Source organism: Notothenia rossii (assembly GCF_949606895.1).
Source record: "Notothenia rossii genome assembly, chromosome: 7".
Taxonomy (NCBI): Eukaryota; Metazoa; Chordata; class Actinopteri; order Perciformes; family Nototheniidae; genus Notothenia; species Notothenia rossii.
Window position 1 is genome coordinate 42,463,220 of NC_136905.1, and position 17,646 is coordinate 42,480,865.

General features: G+C 40.6%; 1 protein-coding gene across 2 annotated transcripts in view; it reads left to right on the forward strand.

Moving 5' to 3' along the window:
• Positions 1 to 17,646, forward strand: part of LOC307013659 (uncharacterized protein) — a 467,775-nt gene that overhangs the window by 199,804 nt on the left and 250,325 nt on the right. The gene's annotated exons all lie outside the window — the stretch shown is intronic.

A 17,646-nucleotide genomic window follows, 5' to 3' on the forward strand; every position in this document is an offset into this window, starting at 1 on the left:
GTGGGGGAGGAGGGGTGTTAGATAGATATAGAGTTGTAGTAAGTAGATAGAGTTCGCTAGAGTAGATTATTTTAATTACATTTCCTTTTTTGTTTTGGATTTGCTTGGTGAGCTATTTTTAGAACATGCCCGGCGGGCGACTCACGTTGCCCCTGCAGGCGACTGAGTGCGCGCGGGCACCGTGTTGGCTACCCCTGGTCTAAGGACAGAGGGTGTCGTATTGTCATACTGATATTCTGTACAAACTGTGAAGTCCACTGAGACAAATGTAACATTTGTGATATTGGGCTGTATAAATAAACATTGATTGATTGATTGATTGATTGATTGATTGATTGATTGATTGATTTAATTTAAATGTGCAACCTCTTTTTATGACAGATTTTGCAAGAAATTATAATTCTTCTGAATGATATTCCTATTGACAGCTAGTTTCTATGTGAACATTATGAGATGGTCAGCCAGAGAGAATAAATGAAAACAGTTATGAAATACTATAGGACAAAACAAGAATACAGTTTAAGTGATTTGTAAAATATTCATAAATAAAAACCTGTTCACAGTTCTGTTTCATATATATGTGTGCTTATGCCAGTGTTGTAGTCAAGTCACCAATTCACGAGTCCAAGTCACTCTCGAGTCACCACGATTTGAGTCCGAGTCCAAGTCCAAGTCACCCAAGGAGTGTCCGAGTCAAGTCTGAGTCATCATTACCTGTGTTCGAGTCCGAGACCAAGTCCGAGTCACCTAAGGAGTGTCCGAGTCGAGTCAGATTCCAAGTCCGAGTCACCTAAGAACAGTCCAAGTCAAGTCCGAGTCACAAGTCTTCATGTATTAACCTTCATGGATATATGTGTTGAAATGTAGCTGCTCCTCTACATTGCTTTTATCCTGTCATGTTATACTAATCTGTCTATTGAACTGCTGTGAAGCGAGTTTTGGCTACAATTCTTGTAATAGGTGCAATACAAATATAAAGCTTATTACTAGGGCCGGGACTTTACGCGTTAATTAAGATTAATTAATTACACAAAAATTAATGCATTTTAATCGCGCTTATTTTTGCACCGCGGAACGTTTCTCACTGGATGAGTTTCAGGGGTACCGATTATACTGGAGCACCAACTAACGTTCATGACTTCAGACAACAACAAACCACAGTGAACAATAGTGAAACATGAACGAAGAAGCTGATGAGACCGCTTTGCTTGGCCCGTGGATGGGACATTTTGTTTTAAAAAACGGACGGATGGAAGCGTCGATAAGAGCACGGTTGTTTGCAAATTATGCAAAAAGGAATTTGCATATCACCGCAGCACATCAAGTCTCAAGTATCACCTCAATGCAAAACATTGAGCAGCTAGCGTGGAAGCTAGCGTGGACGTTAGCCCGACTCAGAGTACAAGGACCCACACCCAATTCGCGTTGATCAAACAGTGGCCTATGCAACAGAGAGATTTTATTTTTCATCAAGATATTGGAAGAATAGGAGGGATTGAGGTCAATCACTGGCATTTTTTTATTTATTTTAAATGGTACACTTTATGTTGAACTATTTATTATGTTGTTGTGTAACTGGCACTTTAAGTTGAACTGTTTATTGTTTTGGCCAAGGTTATTGAGAGAGTTGTACTGAAATTGATTAGATTTTTTAAATCAACTGTTGGTAAATCAACAAAGTCTGTTATGGCCTCTGAAGCAACAGAGAGATGTTTTCTAATAGTCAGGGTTTCCAATGTTCTGAATGTACTTGAAAGTATTGTGTTTTACTTAAAAAACAAAGTGTTATAGTTTACAGAAGGTCTACCTACCTGAATCTCTGAAATGTACTATATTCCTAAATATGCTATTGATACACTTTATGGCAACAATTGCACTTTTCTTTTGGTCTTGGTTAAGTACCACCTTGAAAAAAATAAACAATGTTTTGTTGCTTAAGCTTATGTATTCAGTCATTATTCAATGGTATACTAAAATCCATGTGAAAAAAATTGCTTCTCACTGTTCTCAGGTCATGTGATTAAAAATGCGATTAATTTCGATTAATTAATTACAAAGCCTCTAATTAATTAGATTAATTTTTTTAATCGAGTCCCGGACCTACTTATTACTAATATTAATATTATTATTATTATTATTCTAAATGACATTTAATTTGTCTAACTATATTTAAAATGAGTTACCTTTTAGAGAGGTGATTATATTTGTATGCCAATATTTTCCTATGGTAAAGCTTTCATTTTGCACTTTTATTTTGATAGTAATAAAATTGGGACTCTTATTTTGAAGGAACTTTTACCGGTTAAATCGGTTTACTAATAAAGATTTAGCCCCAGAAAGCACATGGCTACTTAGCCAAAGTAAATGATGTCATTCTGCATGTTAAGTAGCCAGGTGCTTTCGTGTTATCAGCTGAATCTTTATTTATTGATTAGATCACGTTACTCTGATGATAGTGTTCAAGACAGCCTATGTCTGAACTCGATCCTTAGAGTCATGTGTTACGGAGCCTTCTCTTCAATATTGTTTCCACATAACGAGCATTTTGCGCTGCTCTATTCCAATGTGGAAGCAGAATGTGTGAAAGCATACAGCACGATGCAGGGTTTGTCTCTAGACATCTCTAGACTTGAATAGCGGGGCCCAGTCCGTGAACTCGCCTCACAGGTGCACATGCCAGGATAGAGGACATCAGACTCCAGAGAAAACTTGCTCGAGTCCGAGTCTGAGTCCAAGTCAGAGCGTCAATGTACAAGTCGAGTCCGAGTCATTGTGGGGGGGAAAATTCACGAGTCCGAGTCCAAGTCAGAGTGTCAATGTACAAGTCGAGTCCGAGTCATTGTGGGGGGAAAAATGCATGAGTCCGAGTCCAAGTCAGCGTACGCGAGAATTCACGAGTCCAAGTCCGAGTCACGTCAATGAGTGCAAGAGTCCGAGTCGAGTCACGAGTCCCGAAAATCGGCACTCGAGTACTCCATCTCTGGCTTATGCTAACATCATAAGACAAAAGTTGGTTCCGTGTTGTGTGTAGTGAGAACGCGCGCGGGGGGGGGGGGGGGGGGGGGCAAGCCAAAGCTCGCTTAAGGCCCCCATAAGTATAGGGCCGGCCCTGGGGTTGACGTTAATTTTACATGGACGCTGCCGTCAATAGAAATTAATATGGGGAAAGACGTAGTATATACACGTTCTCCTGGCAAGACCTCAAATAATCTTCGTAGTATCTATCAAACTATAGATCCTACACATCCACTGGACGTGGATTCCAAAAGTACAATAACACTTCTCGCTAGAAATCTAATCAAAAAGCTTTTTAATGGCCAAACTATCCTACAATTTAGGATTTTCCAGAGAGAGTTATTTGCAGTGTTGGGCAAGTTAATTTTAAAAAGTAACTAGTAATGGTTATAGTTACTGCTCTCCAAAAAGTAACTAGTTACTTTATTAGTTACTAGATTGTAAAAGTAACTAGTAACAAGTTACTTTACTTTACTTTAAAAATGATAACAATACAAATAAAAGTTTTTGTGTTGTTTTTTGCTGACTAGTTATCTGAAGGCATGCAACAGACTCAACCGTTGCAATGGGCAGCATGTCCTCAACAACATACCTGGCCATCAATCTGTTTAGTTGACTCTGGGTGACATGCGGCAATTTAAAAAAATCGTCTTTTGGCTGTGTAGATGGTGTTGCTCCATCTGGGTCACTGCCGGTGGTTGAGACGGTGGGGTTTTTGGCGACTAGTTTTATAGCTCCATGTTCATTACTTAGGTGCTTCAGGAGATTGGCATTGCTGTTTTTCGATGTGGACAATGCTTTCTGTCCTGCACATAGTTTACATTTTACCGTAATATTTTTTGCGTCCTTTATCCCCACAAATTGAAAATAGTGGTTATATTTCCAAGTTGTAAATGCGCTGCTGCTCTCGCTGATACTTGCATCTGCCATTGTGTGTGTGTGTGCTGGTGGTGAGCGTTGCCGTGTGTGTGTGTGTGTTAGCATTAGCAAGTGTTCGTGTGTGTGTATTTTCCCCATAAGGCAAGACCCGCCCAACTCTGTCTCTGATTGGCTTACCCTGAAATGTTACCCCGCGTTAACCAATCATCACTCCTCTCTGGTTACTTTCACTTTTCCATGGTGCTGTGAGAGGACATCGCTGTATTCACCTGTAAATTACATCCGCAGGGAGATTCGGTTCAGTTCCATCCAAGCGGCAAATCCTGGGGAAGAGCCGGGACGCCAATACGGAAGTGCAACACACTGCAGTTCATCTAGTGGAGCAGCCAGTAGGAGCAGTCTGCAGAAGGAAGCAATTTCCATAGACCCCAATGTTAAAATGCCCAACTTTAAAACAGAAATAAACATGTTTACATCGTGGTTCAAAAAACCATATTCTCTGTATAGTTAGATCCCCCCCCTTCATGAATATGGATTGGGGGGGTGATTTTTTTCTCAACTCATCTGTTTAATTAAGCCTTAAAGTTATGCTGCTCAGTTCATCCAGGGAACACAACTTGATCCGGCCGTGGTTGTTTGTAGTGATGGCAAAATGGAGCTTTGAATGAAGCGACGAACCACTTGGACAATTGTGTCGGAAATAGGTTCATTTCTCGAAACTTCAGTTACAGCGACCTCTCCTGGCAAAGTGCAAGGCTGCAGTGGGTTTAACGTATCTTTGCCTTGAAAAATATTCTATGCACGCACACACTGAGACTGAATATCATGTTCTATTTGCAATTAAAGATTGATAATTGTGTGTATTGGGTTATTGAGAAGAGACTAGAGAGTGCTGGACATTTCTTTGGGCGGAGAGGGCCTTTTATCAGTTATTAAGGTATTCAAGTTGAAAAGCAATGATTAAAAGTTTAACTATTCCGGGCATTGAACCAGCTGCGCGGAGGACATCGCCGCATCTTGGCCGCTGCCTCTATCCACTAGACCAGTGGTCACCAACCTTTTTAAGCCCAAGATCACCGACCTCGGCCTAGGTGAAAGGCGAGATCTACCTATTGCAGAATTGAGTGAGAAAGACGGCCCAGACAATGCTACCAATTTGAGGCCTTTTATATAGGCTAATTGCATCTGAATTACTGTTACAATGAAGGCTCCATAATCAGCTCATGGCATATAGGCAGGGGTAAAGTGCTATTGGGGGGAGGACCTCACCTCCTCTAGGGGGATCCTCACCTCCTCTAGGGGGGTCCGGGGGGATCCTCCCCCGGGAAGATTTTTTTTTAAATATTGAAGTTGAAAGCATCAATCTGGTGCACTTTGAGAGCAACATGAAGAGATCTATGGATACATCTCTCAACACCCAGATGAAACAGAACTGTAAACAGATTTTCTTTTTCTTTATGGATATTTTACAAATCACTCCCCTTTCAAACTGTATTCTTGTTTTACTGCCATATAGTAGGCTATTTCATACCTGTTTTTCATTTATTCTCTTATTGTTTGTATAACTATAATGATCATATGAAGGTGTGCCGCGGAAATAATCTTTTGAATAATTTGTGACAAAACCGTTCTAAACACTCAGAGTCCTTTAGCTCACCTGAGCCCCTCAGTCTGACAGGGGAGGACTCTCCTCCAGCTTGTTGTGGAGACAGTTCCTTATGTCCGTTAGTGCAGCTAGCTAACCAGATGCTAACATCACAGTCCCCGCTAGCACCGGTCCCTCTCTCCCCCTCTCTCCCTAAATGCGCTATTGCCACACACACACAGAGCCGAGCTTGAATGACACAAGCACACGTGTATTTCCATGCAACTCTCTGATTGGTCTGGTGACTTGCCTCTGTTGCATTCAGTGAAAACGGGAAATTGCAGTCCTGCCGTCCTCTCTTGTGTCATGACTCATGATGAGGTTCACGTAAAGCACGGTTAATGTATTATATTATTGAGGTGTCTCAAATATATGTCAATCAAGTGGCACCTGCTAACGGGGTGGTGGATGATAGGTTTACATCTAAAAACGTATTTTTCAAACATTATTATTTTAATTGTATTTTTCTTTCTTTTGTTACTTTTTTTTTTAACGGTCCGCGATCTACCCGCACCACACTCACGATCGACCGGTCGATCGCGATCGACTGGTTGGCGACCACTGCACTAGACTATCTATTCCTTAGATAATTGAAGTGTTTTTATAATACTCATTGTCTTTTTGTTCACAACTTCTCCACATTTCGTAGTGTTACACGAGCCAGAACGACCTATTTTTCTTCCTGGCTTGCTCTATAATGATCCAATTGAAATGCAATACCAACAACAACTCAAACGCAACAACGCAAACTACGACAACAACCCACACATTGCACATTGATTAGAGCGGTTATAAAGTATTGAAGCGCTCGAATTTGAACCTGTTTCAACCTGTCACCTGTCAGAATCGAGACGGCGAACCAGTGAGTTGATTCATTCAGGAAATGAAGCAGTTGCTGGTTCGGACGTCACATGTCACGTGATTTGAAGCAGTTGCTGCTTCGGACGTCCTATGTCACGTGATTTGAAGCAAGCCTCGAAGCACTGCTTCTATGGAATAGGAAGTCCAGGGTGTTGGAGATTAAGAGGAGGTTTAAAACCAACCTCGTCTCCGCGTGTTGTTTGGTAAACTGGGTAAATTCGTAAAAAGGAAGGGATTAAGAAACACCAGAATGCAAGTTAAACAATAATCTTGTTTTAATGATACAAAGTAACAATACAAATACAAAGGAAGTACTTCCTGCTCTTTCTCCTGTCTTACTCTCTGGTCAGCCTGAAGAAAAAGAGATCGAACCAAAGGAAAACACAGGCTTTCATACTAAAACACAGGAGGAGGTGTGTGTGTGCTTTCCCCCAGAGGTCATCTTATTGGGAGAGACCAACACATGGCCTGTCGCACCCAACCAGTGCGACACAGCAGAAGAAACCCGGAAACAAAAAGTCTCTTTCAGTTTGACGAAAACCAGATACCTTGTGGTGTCTGGTACAAACCTGCTCTAAACAACAAGTTTCCTTATCTTATTTCACATCTTGCAGCCAGCACACACACATCCCCTTTATGGCTCTCTGTCCCTGTGTCCATCTTCCCCCCCTCAGGTTACCACACACAAGTTAAAAGTATGTTTTAAGATATAGTTGTTATAGTTGGCTAAATATACGTAATACATGTAAATTACTTTCATATCAATAATAACGAGGAACACATTACCTATGCTCTTAAGTAGTATTAGAGATGCTTTTCAAATAGTCAAACTTCACACAGGCCCAATATAGAAAACACACTCATTTGTCCTGCAGCCTTTCCAGCCATTTGAGCTATTGTTCACATCCTTACTTCAAATAAAAGGTTTCACCTTGCATATTTCCAGCTTCCTTTACACATACTGTTATTATTAATACAAAGTAATTAACCACACACATCTATTTAAAACAAGTAGATTTCCCTGATAATTGACATGCTGAAAATCTTAAGAAGAATATCCCCTCCCCCAGCTCTCTCGTCCCTGTCATAAAAGCTGCTTCCATTTCATATAGAGTAATAAAACATGTTTAAGCTAATTTCTCCACAATGTTTGTAGCCATTTAGTACCCACACATGAAAGAATAAAAACAGAGGTATAGTTGAACAGTAATCACGCAGCACATATATTTATTGCAATGAAAACACACACATTTGCCCTAAGCATGTGTAACGCACCCTCTTCTTTTATGAGGGAAACATTCCAGGGTTTTGGAGCTATCCCCAAATAAGGATGTCCCCTGCTCACATCCCTCTCTGAACACAAAGACTTCACCTCAATATATTGGGGAGGGAAAATATACTTTGTCCCTTCAAATTTAACACACATGAATATATTATAAGGTGACTTTAAAATGAATATACTAGATTTAACTTTCCTGCCATAACACGGTACTTTAATACTTCAAATAATTCAAATAATCCTTCAATTGTTGAAGCTCCTTTCGAAGCTTCAGTGTCAAACTGCCATCACTAGTTGTTTGTTCTTCATGCTTCCATGGGCGCGGGAAGGGTGGTGCTGAGGGCACTGCAGCACCCCCTAGCGGCAGGCAGGGGGTGCGGATCTCCCCTGTCTGAATTATTATTTGACGGTTATTGCTACTCCCGCTGTGCATAATCTGTGTAATATGTAGCCAATAAATTCCACCTTGTTGGTAAAATAATATTTTGGCCTGCCCCGAATGTTTTGTAGCCCCGGACAATTCTACCTCAATAATATAATACATTAACCGTGCTTTACGTGAACCTCATCAAGACACTAGAGAGGACGGCAGGACTGTAATTTCCCTTGTTCAGTGAATGCAACAGAGGCAAGACACCAGACCAATCAGAGAGTTGCATGGAAATAAAAGTGTGCTTGTGTCATTCAAGCTTAGCTCTGTGTGTGTGTGTGTGTGTGTGTGTGTGTGTGTGTGTGTGTGTGTGTGTGTGTGTGTGTGTGTGTGTGTGTGTGTGTGTGTGTGTGTGTGTGTGTGTGTATGTGTGCGCGTGTGTGTGTGTGTGTGTGTGTGTGTGTGTGTGTGTGTGTGTGTGTGTGTATGTGTGTGTGTGTGTGTGTGTGTGTGCGTGTGTGTGTGTGTGTGTGCGCGGAAATAGCGCATTTAGTGTGTGTGAGAGAGGGAGAGAGAGGGAGAGAGAGAGAGGGACCGGTGCCAGCAGCAGGGACCGTGTTGTTAGCATCTGGTTAGCTAGCTGCACTAACGGACATACGGAGCTGTTTGTTCCACAACAAGCTGGAGGAGAGCTCTCCTCTCAGACTGAGAGGCTAAGGTGAGCTAAAGGACTCTCTGAGTGTTTAGATAGTTAACTTTAATTTAAGTTATCTCAGTGGGTCTCAAACGGTTTTGTAAAAAATTATTCAAAAGATTATTTCCGCGGCACACCTTCATATGATCATTATAGTTATAAAAAAAATAAGAGAATAGAGGAAAAACAGTTATGAAATACTATATGGCAGTAAAACAAGAATACAGTTTGAAAGGGGAGTGATTTGTAAAATATTCATAAAGAAAAAGAACATCTGATTACAGTTGTGTTTCATATGGATGTTGAGAGCTGTATCCATAGATCTCTTAATGTTGCTCTCAAAGCGCACCAGATTGATGCTTTTAACTTCAATATTTAAAACAAATCTTCCCGGGGGAGCATCCCCCCGGACCCCCCTAGAGGAGGTGAGGTCCGCTCCCCACTCGTAAAAAATAGCACTTTACCATATGCCGTGAGCTGATTATCGAGCCTTCATTGTAACAGTACATTGTATAGACCCTCCAGAAAAACGCGATTCTGCGATCGCAGAATTTACCGCATAATCAGCAAAATGGCGCAGATATTTAAAAGGCCGCATATTTATCAAAAGGCCGCATAATCCCCGCATTTTTTCCACACAAAGTTGAGAAGAAAAAAAAGTTAGCTAGTCTTGATGTGACGTCATCAGCTCGCGCATCATAGAATGTAAACAACACTGTATAGAGCTCATTTACCAACGAACATTTCTACTAAAGACCGGGCAAAAAGTGGAGGGAAACTATTCTGCACCCCGTGCAACTGTGTGTTGGAGCATAAGAGAAAATCGACGGTGGCGACCCACTTTGATTCATTCAAACATTCGAAAATCCTTTCTGCTGCTGCGGACAAGAAAGCCATTCAACTCACGTTCACCGAGGGATCAACCTCCAAAACCCTTTCGAGGGCTACAAGAAATGAAGTGAGTAGCCTACAAGATTGAAGCTGGTCAGATAACGAACGAGTAAATGAAAACAGAATGAGGCGGAGAAGTGTGTGTGTGTGTGTGTGAGATTAAAATAGCCCAATTGCTTTTACAATAAATAAACATTGAATGTGTTTAATTGAATAGTAAAGGGGTTTAACGTTAGTGGCAGGTTGTGTGTGATAGAGAATAAATAAGACAGCCCAATATTTAAAAAAATTGTTATTCTTTTCCCCCCGCATATTTAGCATATTTAGCAACTTTCTGCATATTTCGCAACTTCCCGCAATTTCACCGCATAAAATGCCATAAAAACCCTGCACGTTTAATCGCATAATCAAGGATTTTAGCCCGCATAATCAAGGAATTTAGCCCGCATAGTCAAGGATTTTTGCCCGCGTTTTTCTGGAGGGTCTAATTGTACATTGTAACATTTTAACAGGGTGTACTGTGTGTTTGCATGTGGGGAGCAGTGTTGCCAACTCCATAGTAAGGAAAGTAGCTATTGGCTGTCCGAAATGTCGCCAGAAGTCCCTAAATGACGTCATTGCCTAATTTGCTTATCATGTAATGGCAGTAAAAAAACGTTCCACCCCCTTCAAGGAGGATCAAAACTTGAAGCCAGAGCAAATCCATACGACAGTAGATCAGAAATGCCTCTATTAGAAAAAGTAGAAAGTAGAAATAGTTTTTATAGTTTTTAGTAGAAATCTCCCTTACAATAAAGGCAGTATGCCAGTGTGTCACCTCCAATAAATGGCTTCAACCATCCTTTAAACTCAGGGTTTGATTCCCACTCCTTTCTGTACTTTTGTGATTACAGTTTAGACTGTGACATGATGACCTACGTGAATGTTTAGCTTGTCACAGAGAGGCACACACACAGTGGACGGGGTGATTAAGTGACTGAGGCTGTGTGAGTCAATGCAAAGCAAAGGCAGTTATTTATTATAGTGTGACAGTGAAGAAACATTTACATTTTACATTTAAATCCAGCTCAAAACCAGGACGGCTTGGCGCATTCGCAATTAATTTACAATCTCGACGCAGGAGGGTGTGGCTGTCTCCTCTCTGCTCTGACTGCAGCGGCAGGCAACTAGCGCCTGTGAGTACTATGGGAGGGCAGAGCAGGAGCAGAGGGGCACACGGCAGCACCCGCGGCTCGTTAACTGCTTAACAATACGTGAGTCTCCAAACACCCAAAAAGTCCCTAATAACACCATTACAAGTCGTTTGATTAGTCGTTAGTCGCTTTTGACAAAAATAAGTAGCCGGAGGGTTTGGAAAGCCGCCGAATTTAACGACAAAGTCGCCAAGTTGGCAACACTGTTGGGGAGTGCTTTTGTGCGTGCTCTATAGAGAACCGCAGTGACGCGTCGTAAAACCCGGAAGTAAGTTAGCATTTTTAGCACTTCCGGTTCCTTCCTCAAAAAGCAATGCATTTTTTCCATAGGGTTTTGGAAAATAGCTCGAAATAAGGTCTGTGGTTGACTCAAATTTAAGAGATAAATCACGTTTTGTTCTACGACATTAAATACATCAGCAGTGACCCCACTGGGGATTTTTGAAGAGTTTACGCGTCTGAAAAACGATGGTTGTTACCGAGTGGCTGAATAGGACTACAGAAATTGTCGAGGCCGTTGTACGTCATTACGCCGAACACGTAAACACTCCCGCTAAGTTTGTTTTCCCCTGTGTTCTGCTTGAAAGCAAGTACCTGCCTATCTTTAGTATCTGTATATCTATATCTGACTATTAGAATCTGTATTTTTGAAATTGTCGTTTTTAACACCGTAGTTTTACAAATTATAGAATAATTAATTACCAGTGTTTTCCAATTTTACTCGGCAGTTCGTTTCGTTAGCTAACGTTAGCTAAAGCTAGCGCTACTAGTTAGCTACGCAATGGTTTGTTGCTTTGCTCCAGGTTGCAGCCACAGGTCTTCGCATGAAACGTGCTTGTTCTATCGTTTCCCGGCCAATGTTTTCCAAAGGAGAGTCTGGATTCGTGCCATGAGGTAAGCTGACGTTACATTTTTGTCCATTTCACGGTGAAATGTAAATGATGGGTAGTGACTGTATCGCCGTTTTAGAGATGGCGCTGCTGAAAAGACCGCAACATAAGTAAAGATAATGAATACATCCTATTAAAACCTGTGTGGCTTATATGATAAGTCTAATTAGTGCAAGCAGCATAACGTTTCACCATGTAACTAAAGATTGTAGTCAGGGAAATCACTTTGACATATTGAACTAATAACAAATCACCTCTGGCTGGCAGAGAACCCTCTGCTCCATAGCTTCTCTTGGACGTAAAATCCATGTACATTTTACATTTATATTCAATTTAATATTCCATCCCTCAAATACTTTTGTATATATAATAACTTATATTTAGTTTTTCTTGTTATGCTGCTGCAACACAAACATTTCCCAAATTGGGATCAATACAGTAATATCTTATCTTAATTCATTAAGAAATATAACTATTATAATTAGTGTAGCAGCTGACACCTATTTTCAATATGGATTCATCTACCATTTATTTCTTTAGTTCAATTTTCATCTATAAAAATTTCAAAATAGTGAAAATGTTCACGAGACTTATCAATGTGCAAGGTTATATCTTTAGATGTTTTGTTTTAGCCTATGTACTGTATGTCTTAATGCTCTTACAGTATATGTGACGGTGTGACTTCCATGAAACTAATATTTTATATCTTCCCAACAGACAAGCTGACAGGAAACCTAACACTCTAACAACCACAACATTGCAAAGGCGAGTAAATGTAAATTAAAAACAATTCACAATTTTTGTATTTCTTCTTCTTTCTTGCAGTGAGGTGAAGCTGACCTTGCACTTGGTGCCAGTAAGGATGTTCCTCACGCAGGCTGAATGTTTCTCCTTCCTTACTGACACAGAAGCCCTTGATTTGCAATGCTTCACTAATTGTCATTTCCCTGGCTCCGTAGGGACACTTTACCTCCAGCTAGGGCTGCACGATATGGGCCAAAATTTATATCTCGATATTTTTTAGCTGAATGGCGATATACGATATATATCTCGATATTTTTTCCGTAAAGTAAAAACAAAACAGACAGTCCTAGTTTGAAGCCAAACCTCACACAGGCACTTTATTTAACGTTTAGAAGCTGCACATCAACATGCATGAAATAATTCAGGAACAAAAACTACCTGCATAAATAAATAAAGATACCATTCTTCCTTCTTTCTTGCATCCTCCCTCATTCCCTCAATTACTGCTTTCTCCCCCGCCTTACTTGCTTCTTTACTGCCTTCCTTCCTTCTCTCCCCCATCCTTCCTTCAATCTTCAAATCCTTCTTTGTAATTTCGACCAGGTAACTCGTACCTGGGGTCAACAGCTTTTAGCAGCTTTACAAAGCCGGTCTGCTCCACAGTCGACGTGGGGACCATGTCTTTGGCTAAGTGATATGCCACTGCCTTCGTTATTTCACGCCACTTTTCGCTTTTTTTTTCATAAGGCACACCACGTGTGAGTGAGTTGTGTAGCGTGATTTGCTTTGAGGCAGGAGGCTGACAAGTCTTCACGGTCTGGGTTGCAGCACGCAGTTTAATACACTCCTCATACTGCACTTTGTGCTTCTGTTGTAAGTGGTGGAAGAGATTTGTTGTGCTCGACCCTTTCGTTGCAACTTTTTTCCGGCATTGTCTACAAAGTGCATTTTTCTGCTCCACGTCTGCCGCTTGAAAACCAAACCATCTCCAAATGAGAGAGCCGTTTGTTTTCTTCTTAACAACCAGTTCATCCTCGTTTTCTGTATCACCTTCTCTCCTTTCTGTCTCCTCCTCTATCTCCGGATTGTTCGCTGCTGCTGCCATGCTTCTTCATGCAAATGTCGGGAGGTGGGGGTGAGGGCGAGGGGGTAGTGAGGGGGAGGCGGCAGGGCGCCGTTGCTGCTGCTTGGAGATACAGAGAGGCGGGCCGCGGGGCAGAGAGAGTTTGCAGCGGAGTTTGCAGCAACTTGCAGCTTGTTTTAATATATATCGATATATACGATATGATGTAATCCTATATCGCGCATGAAAATATATCGATATAAATTCAAAACTCGATATATCGCCCAGCCCTACCTCCAGCACAGCGGAAGACCCTACCAGACCATCTGGAGATGCCCCCAACAATCCTGATAGGGAGAGCCACAAATCTGACTCATGGACCTGCATCTGGGTTGCAGTGGTGAATGCCCTGACGCCCTCACATTCATTCATAGTCCCCCACTGTACAGACAAAACACCATCAAGGGCCTGTTGTTGCCCTAGCACCCGGGCAATAAAAGAAGCAGTCACACGCTTTGACCTCAGGACAGCTCCAAAGTTGCTGGCAGTCAACCTTCCTTTCCTGAACAAATGCCAGTTTGGGTTGGTTCGCTGACCAGTGGTAGCCACCTGAATTGCCCTCTGTTGCTCCTCAGACAATGCCATGCTTGCCACAATTGCCTCAGGTCCCTGATGCCCAACAGATTTGATAATTTCAGGAACAGTAAGTGTTTCCAAGCTGTAGTGTTCCTCTTCTGGCTTGGGGGAGAGAAGCCAAGAAATTCCTGAAAACCTGCCCCCGAGTCTGGCCAGTCACGATCTTCGGAGGTGGGCTCTTTTGTCAGCGGGTTAAATTAGTTATTGGTTTCAACAGTCACATTAAAACAGTTACTAAATCAGCTTACTATCACCTAAAGAACATATCCAGGATTAAAAGACTAATGTCACAGCAGGATTTGGAAAAACGTGTCCATGCTTTTATCTTCAGTAGACTGGACTACTGCAATGGTGTCTTCACAGGTCTCACTAAAAAAACTATTAGAAAGCTGCAGCTGATTCAGAACACCGCTGCTCGAGTCCTTACCAACACTAAGAAAGTGGATCACATCGCTCCAGTTCTGAAGTCTTTACACTGGCTTCCTGTGTGTCAAAGAATAGATTTCAAAATACTGCTGCTGTTTATAAAGCACTGAATGGTTTAGGACCAAAATGCATTTCTGACCTCCTGCTAAATTATGAACTATCCAGATCTCTCAGGTCTTCAGGGACTGGTCAGCTTTCTGTCCCCAGAGTCAGAACTAAACATGGTAAAGCAGCGTTCAGTTATTATGCTCCAAGTATATCTGGAACAAACTCCCAGAAACCTGCAGGTCCGCTGCAACTCTTACTACTTTTAAATCCAGGCTGAAGACTTTTCTTTTTGTCGCTGCTTTTAATTGAACTATTCATATCTTAGTCTGCACTGTAACTTTTATCCATGTATTTTTTCTTTTAATGTTTATTTTATTAGCTTTTCTTTTTAATGACGGATTTTAAATGCAATTTGTTTAATGTCTTTCATTTTTTGTAAAGCACTTTGAATTGCCTTGTGTTGAAAAGTGCTATATAAATAAACTTGCCTTGCCTAATAAAGATTTCATGTGACACATACAATTGATTTGTTGATGGGAATTAATGTGAATAAATTAACTCTAGGTTAACGGTACTCTTGCTATCACTACTCACCGACACTATAAACCTTGTCCCTCATGCTAGCCCTGACAACACCGGTAAGCACACCTTCATCTAGGCTGCACTGTTACGTGTCCTGACTTCTTGTGGTTCTCTCCTCTATCTACACTCTTCTTGTCATCTTTGTAAAACGATATCAGACTGGTAATTGACACAGCCATGACTTCTAGTTAAATTCAGTGTGGCTAAAATGAAAAGCTTTGTTAAAATATGCAAGCACGCGAAAGTCAAATTCCACTTTATTGTCAAAAATTCTACATGTGTTATACATCCAGAAATATTGTTTCCCACAGTGTGACATGTATACATAAAACAAAACAAAAAGGGCCTAGATAACCGGGGTATACAGTTTAAAATGTTAATATATTTAAAGTGTTCAAAGTGCAGTTTCAGTGCAAGTCAGTTGAAACGATCTTAAGTTGGCGTGACGTTGAAGTCGTGCGACCCTTCTGCTGCATTGGCTTGTAGTTCGTTTATAGCATAACGTTAGCATTTCGCTTTTGGCGACTAGATTTATGATTCAAAAATTATAAAAGTAGGGTTGACATGTGGAGATTATCCGGCTGAACAAAACGTGATCCCTCTCTTAAATGTGTGTCAACCACAGACCTTATTTCGAGCTATTTTCCAAAATCCTATGGAGAATTTGCATTGGTTTTTCATGAAGGAACCGGAAGAAGTTTACTTCCGGGTTTTACGACGCGTCACTGCGGTTCTCTATAGTGCCCGTAATAGTGTTCACTGGAGTCCAGCACCTCAGCACCCCCACTTAAAATACCTTCCCACGCCTCTGTATATATCGGACTATTGTGACTCGCTCTGCGGTTGAAGCAGACGGTGCATTAATGCGGTTTTGCGGTAAATGAAATTTGAGTACTTTATTTATGTGTTAATGATTTTAATCAGCTACGTAATGAATGTTAAGGCTTGGGTTAGCGTGTAAGCGAGTGGTAGCTACATCGGTACTAACGATGCTAATAGTAGCCTCCAAGTTAAAATCATAGACTATAAAGGTTAAAACAAAATAGACAAGTGTTAAGCGTTAAGTGGGATAATACTGTACAACAAACGGCTTCTGTTTGAGGTTGATAAAATAAGGTCATCTTTGTAACTTAGAGAGATATTTTATTATGTAGGTAGGAACTGTATACATCGCTAAGGTTAATTTAAATTGGCTGTGCTCAAGTATGTAGACAAGCTAATGTCGAAGTAGTGTATGTGAAATCAACCTCACAATAAGATGCGTGTATATTACAATTATTAATGTAATATTTCAAGATGATTACTTAGATATTACAATATGGTTGGTTGATCTGGAGTTCATTATTGAGCTTACACGTTAACGTCACAGTCATCTGAAGAACGAACCCAAACCTTGTTGTTTTTATTAATTGCATTACCAAATGGGTATCAAATAAACAGTAAGCATTGGTAACACAACTTCCAAAGTTACAGTAAAATAAAAAGGAACCTGACTCGGACAATACACAATCCAACATGTTCAACAGAAGAGAATCAGTTATATTGTTTGTACACATGGTACTTTACATATATCTGTTTGTTTAAGGTGTCCAGGTGATGCAGACAGGCTGGACCAGAGAGTGAGAGACATAACTGGACTCCTCACAGCAGTGAACTTCAGCACAGGTATAAAGACTCTATTTTTCATACTGTACAAAGAATCAAGAAAGATATTGGTTTAAATGAATGAAGTATTGACTTTAATACACTGATATACATTCCATTGAACAATACTAGATCACCTACACACCAGTGAAGTTGAGGGTTTTTCCATGCAAAAAGTTACATTTAGATGTTAACAAGCAATATGACTTTGTCAGCTTTCTAATTTAATGTATTGAAGGCAAAGATATTTAACACAGTGAGATGCAACTATTTATCTCTCAATATTGTCTGTAAAAAACGTGGTAAATGTTATTCTTTCAGTGAGACAACAGAGCAAGCTTCTACAGTTGCACTACATTTTGATAACAGTTAAATATGATTTTGTAAAATAACATACATTTCAATGTTGATGAACTTCATACTGTTCATTCATAATCTGATTGTCTTTGTAGCTTGCTGTTGAAATAAAATAAAAACATTACAATTACAAAATAATTATATCTAGAGCCCCTAAACACACAAACACACCACTTTCATAAATAACACACTTGTTCTTCAATAATATGTTTTATGTTTCCTGTAATTTTTGTTAGGAAAGGACATGCCTGAAAGACACGACATGTTCTCCTTCTCTGAGGGTCAAGAAGAACATCCAAGAGGAAAATTAAAAGGTGATGCTCTGAGATTTTAAGACCAGTACACTAAGAAACTACTTTTATTGTAAAAACAGTCAGCTGATCGAATTCACTAGGGATGTGCATCTCCATCACTGAGGCCGATGCGATG